Source organism: Scyliorhinus canicula, chromosome 21 (assembly GCF_902713615.1).
Source record: "Scyliorhinus canicula chromosome 21, sScyCan1.1, whole genome shotgun sequence".
NCBI lineage: Eukaryota > Metazoa > Chordata > Chondrichthyes > Carcharhiniformes > Scyliorhinidae > Scyliorhinus > Scyliorhinus canicula.
The window spans coordinates 48,488,383-48,501,505 of NC_052166.1; the positions used below are offsets into that span (position 1 = coordinate 48,488,383).

At 41.4% G+C, this 13,123-nt stretch overlaps 1 protein-coding gene across 6 annotated transcripts in view; it reads right to left on the reverse strand.

Annotated features, from left to right (window-relative positions):
* Positions 1-13,123, reverse strand: part of mapkap1 (MAPK associated protein 1) — a 371,223-nt gene that overhangs the window by 143,527 nt on the left and 214,573 nt on the right. The gene's annotated exons all lie outside the window — the stretch shown is intronic.

Consider the following 13,123-nt stretch of genomic DNA (forward strand, 5'->3'; position numbering starts at 1 on the left):
CAGCATTTAATCCAGGTGCCATTTTTAAAGACCGCCCCAGCACACAGTGAGCTGATCAGGAAACATTCTTCACCTAGATGCACCCCCTGGCATGACTCTCTCGCCCTGAGCACTGTGCTCAACCCCAAGCTCCCCTCGGACTACTGTTTGCCAGGTGTACGCCTTCTAAGACCAGTAGTGCATGGCGCCGTTCTGAAATCTTGTCGCATGGAGGCATTTTTTGGCATGAAGGTATGATTCCAGCATATAGGTCTGATAATGATATGCAAATATATTACAACACGGTGCCCAAAGTCAAATGGTGGCCCGCCATACGGTGGGGGGGATCCTTCCTACATTTACATCAGCGTGTAACACGACTTTGGCCTTTTCATTATATTTTCTGCTCTCATTGCCAAATTTGCCATCTGAACAGGAGCTGAAGATCCCACCGAAGAAAAAAATATCCTGTGAGTTCACCAGAAAGAGAAAGGCACAATGGTCACTCAATTGCCCCTTGTGGAATTGTAGATAAGCAAACTGATACTAGTACAAAAACAAAATATTGTAGATACTGGAAATGTGAAATTAAAACAAAATGCTGAAAATGCTCGGCAGATCAGGCAGCATTTGCAGAGAGAAAAAAACTTAACATTTCAGGTCAATAACCCTTCATCAGAACTGAGGAAAGGTAGAAATGTAATAGGTTGAGCAAGGGAAGGTGGTGTGGAAAGAAAGAACCAAAGGGAAGATCTGTGGTGGGACAGGGGCAGAAAAGATTAAGTGACAAAAAGTGCTCTGATCTTCTGGTCAATAGTGATGCTAGGCAGATGTCCATCAACCATGAAGATTTCAGCACTTTTAGCCAGGACTTCTGATCCTGGCTGCAGCAACAATGGATAAGCACAGCCTTTCAAAGGGAACACCATCAAGCACAAGAAATGATGGACAAAAAGAGGCGAGGTCTTTACAACATTAAGAGTATTCGGGTAAGTTTTTCAAAGTCTCAAGTCTTTCACTGGGTTTAAGTGGAAGAATAAGTAGATGTGTGAGCAACAGGCATATATGAGGGTACGTAATTGGACAGGTGGGAACAAGCAGTCAGTTCAAGAGGGTGGGTGTTGTCAGGACAGGATTGGGGGCACAGAGGAGGGATAATTGGGACGGGGGGATAAATCAGAATGGGGGGACGATAACCGGGACTGAGGGGTGGGGGGAATAATCAGTCAGCTGGGAGAGGGCAGAGCGGGTCAGGAAGGTTGATGGGGGTGTGCCAGGAAAAAGGGGTGGTCGGATGTGGTGCTTAGTTCAGTTACACTGGCTCATCACCGAGTTACGCCAGAGATTAAACTGTGTAACATTTCCAGGGTAAGTATCCAGCCAAGTCCCGCAAATCCAGCCCAAGTCTTCAACACTGAAACCAGAATACGAGACTTTCATGTAGTGTCCAGGACAGCATAAATCAATCCACTGGAAGTCTAAACTTCCAAAGCAATTACAGTAGATGTCTGTGAGCCCGGATTTCCACGGGATCCTGATGTGCAACACAGATTTTGCCACTCTACATCATGGAAGATTCGGTCCAAGATTTCATGGTACAAAACCCAAAGGGAGTGATAATGGGTAAAGTAAAGAAAGATGTGTCTAGATTAGATGCAAATGGCTGGATAGCAGCTTTCCGAATGTAAAGATGTAAGAATTAAGAAAGAAATTAGAAAAAGGGCAAGCCAGGGAAAAAAAAAATGAAATGGAGGCAGAAGTTGTGATCGATAATTGTTGAAATCATTGCTGCATCCAAAAAGTTGCAGAATACCTAGCTGCACAATGCGATGCTCTTCAAGTTTGCATTGAGCTTCACTGGAATACTGTAGCAGGCCAAGGATGGAGGAAGGTGGAGAATTGAAATGACAAATGGCGGGAAGCTCAGGGTCATGCTTGCAGTGTGAACAAAGTGGTCACCCAATTTATGTAGAGACCACATTTTGAGCAGCAAATACAATATATTAAATTGAAAGTAGTATATCATTGTTTCACTTGGAAGGAGTGTGTTCAGTCTTAGATGGCAAGTTGGGTACGAGGACAGGTGTTCCATCTCCTGCTCTTAAATGAAAGGTGGGAACACGAGATATTGGGGGTAACTGAGCAGTGGACCACGGTGCCATGCCGAGAAGTGTCCTTGAGAATGCTGAAAGTGGAGTATAGGGGAAGGTGATTTTGCTGCTGGCATCATGCTGATGATGGTAGAAGTGGCAGAAATGGCACAAGATAGTCTGGTGAATAAGGAGGCTGGTGAAGTGAAAAGTGAGGACCAGGGAACCCCTGTCACGGTCTGGGAAGGAGAGGAAAAGTTGGGAGAAGTGTGTGAAACAGATTGGACACAATCATGTCAACCATGCTGAAGGAATCCTCAGTGGAGAAAAAAGGAAAACATATGGGAAGCACGAGTATGGAAGGTTGCATCATCTGAACAGGTGCAACAGAAACAGAGAAACTGGGTGAACGTAATGGAATCCTTACAGGACACAGATGTGAGGGAGCGTAGCCAAAGGAGCTGTGCAAGGGAATATTAGTGGATAGATAGTCTATATCTATCAGCACGGTAGCATTGTGGATAGGACAATCGCTTCACAGCTCCAGGGTCCCAGGTTCGATTCCGGCTTGGGTCACTGTCTGTGCGGAGTCTGCACATCCTCCCCGTGTGTGCGTGGGTTTCCTCCGGGTGCTCCGGTTTCCTCCCACAGTCCAAAGATGTGCAGGTTAGGTGGATTGGCCATGATAAATTGCCCTTAGTGTCCAAAATTGCCCTTTGTGTTGGGTGGGGTTACTGGGTTATGGGATAGGGTGGAGGTGTTAACCTTGGGTAGGGTGCTCTTTCCAGGAGCCGGTGCAGACTCGATGGGCCGAATGGTCTCCTTCTGCACTGTAAATTCTATGTAAATATCAGAAATGAGATAAGAGAAGTCAAGGAAGGAAAGGGACGGTTCAGAGATGGGCCAGGTGAAGATGAGAGAAGTGTGGAAATTGGAAAGAAAATCTTTTCTAGTTCAGGGTAACAGCAGGAAGCAACGCTGATACAGTCAACGATGTACCGAGAAACAAGTGAGGGAGGGACTCAGAGTTAAAAATTAAAGTCACCATGGTCCCAGAGGACCATCGGTTGCTCTCCCCTTTGAGAGAGAGCTGACTGGTAGTGATTTACCCCGAGAGTCAACACATCTCACGCGAGGGACAAGGTTGAGAAGGCAGCGCCTTCATGGTAACCTCGGCCAGTACGAAAATGGAACTCACGTTGTTAGCATCACTCTGCATCATGAATCTGCCATTCAGTGCCACGACACCCTGGCTTAGTGCAGTCAATTCCAGCCCCACTCGACCCGGAGTCGCAATACTGTCGAAATTAGATTTTAGTTAAAATACCCAAGGTCCTTGGTTTTGCCCAATAAACTAGTCAAGTTTGTAACTTCAAAACACAAGTAACCTTTTATTATGTACAGTAATATAATTAAACATAGAAAATGTGACTAACAACTATCCCATATCCCAACTCCCCCTTTCTAACTCACCCCACTCTCTACACGCATGCACACACAAACAACACAGAGGGGAATGGGTGGAAAGGAAAATAAAATATCAATAAAATAAAAGGATAAGGATGCACTGGGATGACTTCCAGTTGATGTCTTTCTAAAGTTCAGGCTTTCGTTTTAGTACTTCTTTCTAGACCCGAGATTATTTTCTCCGGCAAGGTTGGTATTTTCTCTGCAGATTCAGCATCATTTCAAATTCACAGCAAAGGGTGTGCCAGGCACTCGCTGCCTTCAGAACAATAAAGCAGTTATTTCATTTCAGGTAGTCGGGGGGTGGGGGGTTAAAGAGAGACTGTTCCTTTCAGTCTCAAGTTCTAAACACTTCTGCCAGTTTTCTCAGAAAGTATCACACAGGAACCAATTGCTGACCATTGTCAGGCAGAACACTGTCCTTGACCAACCCATCGATTGCCAGTTAACCAATTAATCCCATTTCCTCCAAAACTGGTTCCGAAGATCCACCCGGTGCCAAGGAAATTGGCTTCTCCTCTCCCATGCACAAAACCTGAACACAATGACCTGACAAGCAGGCAGTTTCAAATTTCAGTCTTCTGTTTAAAGGCACATCCTGATTATGGGTCCACAGACCAAAACAATAAAAAAAATAAGTAAAGATATGGGAATAAAGGAAAGAAAGGACTCTTACACCAGCCTATTGAGCTAACTGACCTCCCCGGCCCCGAGTAGATATCGGAATGTCCCGCATATCCAACAAAAAGGTAGGCATTATGAGATTACATAAAACACATGAGAGTACCCATAGAAATACCTTTAATTTGGAGGAAGTGAATGGAGTTGAAGGAGAAATTGTTCAATGTGAGAACAAGTTTAGTCAGGAGGAGAAGCATGGTAGCGGATGGGGGCTGGTGCGGCCTCCATTTGAGGAAATAATAGTAAGTTCTCTGACCGCCCTAGTGGGTATGGAGGTGTAGAAGGACTGGATGTCCATGGTGAAGAGATGCTTAAATTCAGGAAATTGAAAATTGTTGAAGTGACTTATGGCTTTGTGATCTTAGGCATAGCTGGGAAGAGACTGGACAGTAAAGAAAAAATAGTGTGTTGAGATTGAAAGAAATAGGTTCAGTGGGGCATAAACTGGCTCAAACAATGAGTCAACCAGGGCAGTCCTGTTTATGGAATTTGGGAAGGACATTGCGTTGGGGGACCAACCAACACCATGAGGTTGAAGGCTGCGGAGGGAAAATTTCCAGATAAGAGGTCAGTGACAATTCTGGGTACAATAGTTTGATGCTCAGCAGTGGGAGCATGGTCAGAGAAGGTAGGAGGAAGTGCCGGGCATATAGTAATTGTAAAATTGCCAGATATATAGAGACTGATTTGAATTTTAGATCTATCTGGAATAGCATCTAATCAGACAAGTATGATACACATTACGAGTCATCACATTATTTGCACAACACTGAGACAAATTGGCAAATCACAACTGAATGATTAGATTGCAATATTCCATTTTAAATTGGTGTCAAAAAAGCTGCTCTGGACTTTAGCTAGCTGTTTCAGCAATCATTTATTGTCATGATTCGTGCAACTGTCAGCTAAATTTTTACTCCTAATTCTACTCCTCCCCTCCACCCAAGAATTTAAACAGAATGAAGTGAACAAGACAGCGAATTTGTCAGATCAGTTGTTCTTGAAGCCGACTTAAAATTGCAACATTTTTTGCTTTAGATATGAATATATCAGCAACTCATTTAGACATAGAAATCCACATTCTCAGAAATGCAGCAACACAACTATAATCCTTAATTACTGATAAGTTGCAAGGAAGAATTTTAAAATTCCAAGCAGTCTGATTTGTGGATTCATACCGAATCACAGAATTTATGCAGCAGAGGAGGCCATTCAGCCAATCATGTCTGTATCGGCCCTCCAAATGAGCAATTCCTCTTGGGGCCATTCTGCCATCTTCACTCAGTAACCCTGCACATTCTTCCTTTGCAAATGGGTTCCTTTTTGAATGCTTTGATGGAAGCTGCCTCTACTACACTCTCAGCTAGTAATTCCAGACTTCAACCACTCACTGCTCATGTCACTTTTGCCTCTTTTGCCAATTACTTTAAAACTATGCCCTTTTAGTGTTGATCCTTTCATGATGGGATCAGATTCGTGCTATCTAATCTGTCTCGACCCCTCATGATTTTGAATACCTCTATCAAATCTCTGCTCAACCTTAATTTTTCCCCAGGAATACAGTTCTAACTTGTCCAATTTATCTTCATTGCTGAAATTCCGCATCCCTAGAACTATTCTCGCATATCCTTTCTGAACTTTCTCCAGTGCCTTCACATCTTTCTAAAATGTGATGCCCAGAAATGGGCACAATACTCCAGCTGAGGCAGAACTAGTGACTCATACATGCTCAACATAATCCCCTTGGTCTTGTACTCTATGTCCCTTTTAATAAAGCCTAGGATACTGTATGCTTTATTAACTGCTCTCATCTGTCCTACCACTGTCAATGACTTATGCACATATACACAGTGGCGGACTGGGTCTAAAAATATTGGTTGCCAGGAGACAAAGTGGGCTCACCCACAACTATAATGCTATCATTTAAATTTCATAACGAATAAATAAAATTTTCAAAAAATACATATGGAAAAAAGGGTACAATTAAAATTTTGGTGGAAAAAATGTGTATTTCTTAGTAATTACAGTGTACATGTACTGTACATATTACTGGCAGTAGATACCAAATGTAAATACAAAATGTTATAATTGAATTTTTAATTTTATTTTTTTAATTTTAAGTAATTGGTTGATATTTTAAAATAGTTTACTGCACAATTTACACATGAACAGATAGTTCAAAAGCACAATAGAGCATTGCATGCAGTCCACTATATTAAGAGCAATCGTTTTTTGTTCGCTAGATGATTGTGCGAATCTGCCAATAATTGCTTCTGCATCCAATTCATCTAACAATTCCTTTTCAATGGATAGCAACATGTATGATTCCAAATTCTCCTCAGACAGCGAATTTCTTAACCTTGTCTTTATGATCTTTAGCTTTGAAAATGTCCTCTCACATTGGACTCGAGTAACTGATAGTGTGCAGATGACTTTATAAAGTTTATAACGGTTATCATATGCCTTGTCATGAAGTCTGTTGGATGCCAGAATTTTTAGTACACACGATGGGCAAGTGCTGCAAATTTTACAATTGTTGCAACTGGAATCCATATTCTCACCATCATTAAGCAATAGCTTTAATACATCAAAGTTTGAAGCAAAAGAAAACTATTCCAATATTACTTGATCTTTGCTGATTTGTGGAAACAGCTTAATAATACCTTCCAATGCTTCATCTTCAAGGCCCTTCTCTGCAATAGTTTTACACTTTGCTGGGTCCAAGCAGGACAAATCTTTATACAACTATTTGTGTTGTACAAAACATGATTCTAGTGACTGGACAATGCGATCCATTATTAGGTTAAACACATTTACTCGAAAATCAGCTAGAGAATCTGAGGAATTTCTTTCATCATCAATAAGCTCATCTGCCATTCTTTTTTTCTTCCTCTGACTCTTAACTGGCAATGCTGTTTCCAATGCATCAATTTCCAATGTTTGATTTTCATCCATATTCATCTGTGAAATCCTGTCATTACATTTATTTACAAATTTCAAAGCCTTGCTGTGAACGTTATCAAATGTTCTTGTTTGTTCCTTCAACTTTGTTGTAGCTGAGTCTACCAAACTTCATGCAGTAAACATATCTAAACCACTTGTCTGTAGATAACTTGATAGCGGGGTTGTAGTTTCAAATATATACAAGTAAGTAAATGCTGTCAATATGGTTTCAAACTTTAGAAGACTTTGAAGTAAAAAATTTGTTTCATGTTTTGTTTTTGCATCAAACTTTTCTGAATCTTGTATCGTTGATAAGCATGTCAATAGATTTACGAAAGTACTGGCAGCGGCATCATCAAAACGTCCAAATATAGTTGTAGCTGCATTGGATTTTCCTGACCATCTGGTCTCACCAATTAACTTTAATCGTTTCATTTTTTCTTGTCCTATATAGAACATAGAACAGTACAGCACAGAACAGGCCCTTCGGCCCTCGATGTTGTGCCGAGCCATGATCACCCTACTCAAACCCACGTATCCACCCTATACCCGTAACCCAGCAACCCCCCCTTTAACCTTACTTTTTAGGACACTACGGGCAATTTAGCATGACCAATCCACCTAACCCGCACATCTTTGGACTGTGGGAGGAAACCGGAGCACCCGGAGGAAACCCACGCACACATGGGGAGGACGTGCAGACTCCGCACAGACAGTGACCCAGCCGGTATGTTTTCCAATAACTTCTATCCATACAGCCATTCTCTTGTATGATGCTTTCACAAAAGTTGCTATATTCTGGAGCAAATTGAAAAAAGAAACTGCAGGCACACAACATTTTGTTTCAGTTATCACCAAATTCAAGACATGGGCATAGCACCATATATGAACATGCTAATCAGCAACTTTACTTTGTAAACCATTATACTGACCATGGTAGCTTACAGCGCCATCTGTGCTATCAGATAAACATTTTTGGGAGTCAATTTTAAGATGCTGTAATGTTTCAATCAATAGATCAAAAAGTCTCTGTCCTGTACCATCATTACTTGGCATAACTGAAAGTAGTCGCTCACAGATAATACCTTTAAGCACATACCGAATAATAATGCTAAACTGACCGATGGATGAATTATCTTGTGTTCAATCAACCTGAATAGAATAATATTTTGCTTGAGAAACTTCATGACTAATTCTTTCTTGTATCATATTCTTCATAATTTTGATTAACATGTTTATAGTTGTTTTACTCAGGTTTGTAACAAGTCCACCACGGCCTTTACTTTGAGCCTTTCCTTGTTGCTCTAATCGTTCGATTCTTTGTTTAGACACTGCAGAAATGTGAGCTGCCATAATGGGGTCATATTTTGCCATCACTGCACTGTAGCTAAAAAATTGCCATGATTCAGAACCTTATTATCTAGAGTGTAGGCCGATTCATTTCTGTGACCTCGAAATGGAAGTGCTTGCTTGCCTAATATCTTTATGATATCTATAATCCGCATGACAATACTTCTCGCTTCAATACTTCTTCTTTCCTTTTAATTAGTGATGCTGCAAAAAATTTATCTAAGGTGCCATCATTAACCACACTGATATATTGCTGAGCATTTCTGACATGTGTTGTTGTCGATTCATGTAAAGTCAAGCTCTGGCTAATACGCCTCTAGTCACTAAAGCCACATACAAAGGGTGATGGATTACAAGTGTTGGGAAACTCAAAGGCTAAGCAGTATGAGCAATATAAGCATCTATTTTCTTTGTTATATGTTAGCCATTTTCTTGGGACTGAGTCATTCATAATTTTCCTCTCATACAAACGAGCATCAAATGGCAGATCATCAATGGGCTGAAGTGGATGTTCAGCAAAAAACTGTTTTAGCTTTGCTCGTGATGGATATTGGAAGATTCCAGTAATTGATCTTTCATTTTCTTGCGTAGGTTCATTTACAGGATGTGCTTCAGAAACCAAGTCATTTATGCTTGAAGGAATATCTGATTCCCTGTCACTAGTTGAAGCTATGTGTTCAGATGTTGCAACTACAGGCAGTACAGATACCGGAACAAGGAAGCCAGAAGAAATGTTGGGCCTGGGTTGATTAGTAATGGATACACTTGTATTTTCTCTACATTCAAAGTAGCTCTTCTCTGTTCTTGTAACTCGCATGTCATTGCATCATCACCATGAGCATTGTTTCTTGCTTCCTGATTATTTGTTGCAGAACTGGATATTGATGTGGATTGTGCTTGTGGTATTATAAACTCTGTAATAGGCCTGCATCGCTTGGCTGATTCTTTCCTTTCTGCTTCTTTTTGTTCTTTGCGTTTTAGTGACCCAGATTTATGCTTTTTCTTTTCCATGCTGGTAGGGGTAATATTCCTGAAATAAAAACTTAATTAAAAATAGCCCACATTGGGAAAAATGAATATTGATGATTGCAAGAATAACTTGAAGGAACGCCAGATAAACCCCTACTTGATAAAAAATATAAAATAACTTACTTACACTTCAATAGGCTATGTTCATTAGTCAATACTACTGTGGCCTATGCAGCTTCAGAAGAGGAGACAATCCACTGTCCAGTGTTCACACCAGCAAGCAACTGAGACAACTGTTGAAACTTAGAAGTTTGGTCCGACTATAGTAAGACATTAAGAATGGTCCCACGACCAAAGTCAACATGTCCAGTTTGATACCAGTGTAGTGTTACAAGTCGCAACCCTTTGAGTTTACCGATCGTGGCTTATCACTTCAATATCTTTGACCTCATGATTCACGGTCAAAAGTACCGCTTCTCCTTTTCGGTGACCTCACGACCCTATGTACTGCTTGATATCCTTTCAAGTTGCCGACCATCTCAAATCACGAACTGTAGCTTTATCTTTAAATTCACACACTCTTGCTGAAAACGTGGATTTCCAACTATGTCGGGGTGTGGTGGAGGTGGGGAAGAACTACTTATTTAAGATAACGTTGGGAAATTTTGTCGATAGGATTACACAAACAATTCACAATTTTACCATCCATTATGTCTTTAATGTTTTTGTGACAATTTTACAATCTAGAAAGAGGGAAACACTTACCATGGATGCAAGAAAAGATTAAACTTGCAAGCTAAATATCAACCTTGGTTCAGTGACAACATTCTTACCTCAACGTTGGGTTGTGGATTCAAACACTATTCCAGGATTTGAGCACATAATCTAGGCTACAATGGATCTGAGGCGGTGCTGCATTTTTGGAGGAGATGTCATCTGGGTAAGATGTAAAGCTGAGGCGCCATCTCCCTCTTCAGGTGAATTTAAAACAAATCCCATGGCACTCCTCAAAAAGGAGCAGAATGTGTGAAGTATACTCAAGTTAGCACTCGCTCGGCAGTCTGTTAATAATGTGCCTTACTTTCAAAGTTCTGAGCATACATCCCTTCCCATCACTGCCAAAAGCTACTTCCTCCAAGTTACTTACAAAATAGCCATAGAAGCATGTTTCAGTACAAATCCTTCTTTTGGGGTTGGGGAGGGAAAAGATTGCAATTGTAGAATTTTAATATGTAATGGGACAGATTTTGTAGTAAGCACCAATGGGCATTTGCTCCTGACTATTAAGCAGGTTTAACTAAGATGTAGCAACCTCTCTGGTGTGAATTTTACCTCTATTGCTGGAGCAGTCTTGTTGTCAAGGCTGCGCAAGGAGTCAATCACATTCAAGGATTTTCTCAAACAGGAAATGAAAAGCACGAAAATAAAATCACTTCTTAAAATATTTTGCATGGAACAATTTAAAGATTGCAAAATACCTAGATCGTGGCATACAAGTCGACCCGGCATATCTTCTTTGGCCTAAAATCAGTTTTTGCATATACTCGCTGTATAAGTCGACCCCATTTTCAGCCAAGACATGCTATGTGCGCATTTGTAGTCAGCCTCAATTTTTCACTGGGTGCAAGGGATCAAGCAGGTGATACAGGTTGTATTACAAAGATGCATGGGTGTTTAAGACATGTGCACACAGGCCGGAACACATGTGGTGAATGACAAAGAAATAAACACCCACATTCATCTTGGTGGTTTACTTTTATACTCACTGTATAGAATGACCACCATTTTTCAGGGGTTTCGAGGTTTCAACGGTCAACTTATACCTCTACAACTAGCGTACATATGGGAGTGAAGGTAGAGGCTAAAAGCTAGTTTAAAATATTTTAAACTTAAAAAAAACTGATTAATTCATCGAACAGCACTGTGATTCTAAAATTTTCTTTTTATTAGGTCATTTCATTTGTTCAAAGTTTGTTAATCATATTGTCGTTAGAAACTAATTACACTTCACTGAACAAGGTGCAACTGTTTTTTTTTTTAAAGGGGGGTTTCAAATGTCAAGTGCGGGCTAGAAAATTGAAATTCTTGCCAATTTTAGTGATGGCCTACTCTGGGAGGAGCCATGGCACAGCCCGTGTCAGAACCAGAAGTGACAGGCTGCACTTTCAGCATGAATTTTGGGAAGAGTGACCATTCTTCTTTGGGATGGAAAGTGAAGTAGCCCAATCTGAAACTAGGGTCCCTAAATCTAAACATATGAAGGGTGAGTTTATAGAATCCCTACCGTGCAGGAGGCCATTGTATCTGCACCGACTCTCGGAAAGAACACCCTAAACAGGCTTGCACGCTATCCTGCAACCCCGTAACTCCACTTTCCCCACACATCATGGACACTAAGGGGCAATTGAGCATGGCTTATCCACCAAACTTGTACATCTTTGGACTGTGGGAGGAAACCGGCCCACCCAGGAGGAATCCCTTGCAGTCAAAGGGAGAATGTGCAAACTCCAGAGTCACCTAAAGCTGGAATTGATCCAGGGTCCCTGATGCTGAGGCAGCAGTGCTAACCACTGTGCCATCGTGCTGGTAAGTTGGCTGCGATAGAGAAGTTAATTTAATTGAAAGCCATGACTGTGGATTGGCAATGAGTAATATTTAAGGAATGAATGCATGCATTGCAACATTTCTGCTTTCCTTTTTAGCACAAATAAACAACATGCAAAGTGGCCCAATCATGGCTAATAAAATAAGTTAAGAGTAGTATTAATACGAACGAGGAGTCATATAAAGTTGCCAAAAATAGCAGCAAGCCTGGGGATTGGCAGCAGTTTAGAATTTAGCATAGGAGGACCAAGAGATTGATTAGGAGGAAAAATAGAGTACGAGAGTAAGCATGTAAGTAACATAAAAGCAGATTGTAAAAGCTTCTAAAATTCTGCAAGAAGAAAACTGTAGGTCCTTTACAGTCCGAAATTGGAGAATTGATAATGGAGAACAAAGAAATGGCAGAGCTATTAAAACAATTTCTGTCTTCACAGAAGGCGGCACAAATAACATAGAACATAGAACAGTACAGCACAGAACAGGCCCTTCGGCCCTCAATGTTGTGCTGAGCCATGATCACCCTACTCAAACCCACGTATCCACCCTATACCCGTAACCCAACAACCCCCCCCCTTAACCTTACTTTTATTAGGACACTACGGGCAATTTAGCATGGCCAATCCACCTAACCCGCACATCTTTGGACTGTGGGAGGAAACCGGAGCACCCGGAGGAAACCCACGCACACAGGGGGAGGACGTGCAGACTCCACACAGACAGTGACCCAGCCGGGAATCGAACCTGGGACCCTGGAGCTGTGAAGCATTTATGCTAACCACCATGCTACCCTCGCAGAAATGCTAGGAAACCAAAGGTCTCATGAGAAGGTAGAATGGAAGGAAATTAGTCAAAACAAACAGTGCTGCAGATTTTAACAGGACTGAAGGTAGATAAGTCTTGAGGGCCCAGACTACTGATGGAAGCAAGGGAGGAAACTGCTGGGACCTTGGCAGGAATCTTTGTATCCTCAAAGAACAAAGAAATGTACAGCACAGGAACAGGCCCTTCGGCCCTCCAAGCCTGCGCTGACCATGCTGCCC